The sequence below is a fragment of the Leuresthes tenuis genome, unplaced genomic scaffold, assembly GCF_036924035.1.
Source record: "Leuresthes tenuis unplaced genomic scaffold, fLeuTen1.0.hap1 SCAF_24, whole genome shotgun sequence".
Lineage (NCBI taxonomy): Eukaryota > Metazoa > Chordata > Actinopteri > Atheriniformes > Atherinopsidae > Leuresthes > Leuresthes tenuis.
The window spans coordinates 24,943,802-24,946,016 of record NW_027325378.1 but is presented as its reverse complement, the minus strand read 5'-3'; the positions used below and the strand labels follow the sequence as shown (position 1 = coordinate 24,946,016).

General features: G+C 42.2%; 1 non-coding gene across 1 annotated transcript; it reads left to right on the top strand.

The window, feature by feature from the left end:
* The first annotated feature begins 390 nt into the window (after positions 1 to 390).
* On the top strand, positions 391 to 504 carry LOC140285035 (U5 spliceosomal RNA). Its single transcript, XR_011910238.1, has one exon. It is a non-coding gene; the product is annotated as a U5 spliceosomal RNA (small nuclear RNA).
* Positions 505 to 2,215: the final 1,711 nt, after the last annotated feature.

The following is a 2,215-nucleotide window of genomic DNA, read 5'->3' as shown; positions in this document are numbered from 1 at the left end:
CGTTGTTTTTTTTGTTTAAATCTTTCTAGACATGGTAAAAATGAAGGACAAAGCAGTTTTAACATAGTTTGAGTGAAGGAATTCATTTTATAGATAAAATCCCAAGAGTCTGCTGAGAAAAGAGAGTGAATGCGAAGTAGACTTTAACACGGCTCTGGCAGCGAGCCGAGTGCGGGCTAACCGGGAGAATTGCTTGAAAGAAACGCGACACCGAATGAGCGGTCAGAAAAAAGCCTGACAAGGCAGCCATCGAATAGGGCCCGATTGTTCCTACTTGGTCAGCCGAGGAGCAAGGTGGGGGAGCAAGCGTCTCAACCAAGCAAAGCTCACCATGGGGAAGGTGGCTATGCCAACTAGCCTGATGCCCTGCTCCCGCAGTGACGGATAATCGTACTCTGGTTGCTCTTCATAACGTACAAGTCTTTCGCCTTTTACTAAACACTTCCGTGGAGAGCAGCACTAATGAGTTGTTTCTATTTTTGACAGGCTTTACCTTTGTGGTTGAAGCCCTTTCTGTCTGTGCAAAAGAACTCTTGTTACTGTGCAGAGTGACTTCTCTGAGTAGAGTCGCCTTATTTGTTGTGACTGTGCCGATGTTCGAAGCTGGAAGTGTTTAGTAAAAGGCGAAAGACTTGTACGTTATGAAGAGCAACCAGAGTACGATTATCCGTCACTGCGGGAGCAGGGCATCAGGCTAGTTGGCATAGCCACCTTCCCCATGGTGAGCTTTGCTTGGTTGAGACGCTTGCTCCCCCCCCTTGCTCCTCGGCTGACCAAGTAGGAACAATCGGGCCCTATTCGATGGCTGCCTTGTCAGGCTTTTTTCTGACCGCTCATTCGGTGTCGCGTTTCTTTCAAGCAATTCTCCCGGTTAGCCCGCACTCGGCTCGCTGCCAGAGCCGTGTTAAAGTCTACTTCGCATTCACTCTCTTTTCTCAGCAGACTCTTGGGATTTTATCTATAAAATGAATAAGTTGAAGAGTTTGTGAATAAAGGTGTGCACACACATAGTGAGCTGTAGGAAAATAGGCAGGGAGCAATGCCGGCTGGGGTATATGTTCTTGTATGTTGTCTGACTGATTTGAATGTGTTGTGTAAGTGTCCTGTTGAATGTTACATGTTTGGGCTTTGACACGCTTCACTGTGGTTGTTAACTGTGTGGTGTGTCCTGAAATGTTATATGTTTGGGCTGTGTGACATGCTTAATACTTGTCAGTAGCTACCTACTTATTCGTATATAGCAACTGACAACATAAGAAGTCCGGACATACTTTGATAGTAGTTGTAGAAGTATCCTTATTGATAATAGATAAACTAATTCATAGTGATAGAACAGTAGATGAACAGGTGCCTGCACATGTCTCACGAAAATAAAATGGGTGTATGATTGCTGACGGCAGAGCAATACTGCCAAACTTATGAGTTCTTGTGGCAAACTTGATTCAGTGTCTTGACGTGTATACGCTGTTTCGCTGACTTGATTGTCACAAGAAAAAAAATGTGTTTGATAAGATCCGACCATTTTATTACGGGAGGATCAGTATGTATGGATTCTGATGTGACTGATAAACCCATTCGTATCTTAAGCATAATCTAATACGTGAGACAACGCCCTGGCACACAATCAAAAAAAAAAAGAGAGAGCGGTTTTGTGTCCCCACAGTCCATAATGTAGAAAAGAGAGAAAAAAGCCTTTCTGATTTGGTGTGTGTGCTCACAGTGCAGAGTGTAGAGAAAAGAGAGAAAATAAAGCCGTTTTGGTGTCACGGGTGTTATGACTTACACACATATTTCTGAATTGAGAAAAGAAATTATTTTAGAGGAAGCAGTAGAGTTTAGATCCCACATTTGTTGATAGGCATTCATTTATTTTTTCTTTTAATCAGTTTTAAAGTGAATACTAACTGAGAAATGAAAAAGGTGAAGAGTTTAGAAGGTTTATGATCAGCTGAGTCTCTAAACAGAACAGCAAAGGGCTTCATCGAACATTTAAAAAAGATTCAGATTGTTAGAATATCCAGAATTTATAGGAATGGTGGTGATTACTCTTATTTTCTAGAATGGAAATAACTGCACCATGTCTGTTTTATGAATTTAAGGGGCTAAAAAGTTTTGTTCTCGTTTTTCTATGATTAACCGAATGTATGTGAGATTCCAAACAGACAGAAGGGTTACGGCCGAGCGCTGGACCTTCCAAAAAAGACGAGACAGGCTG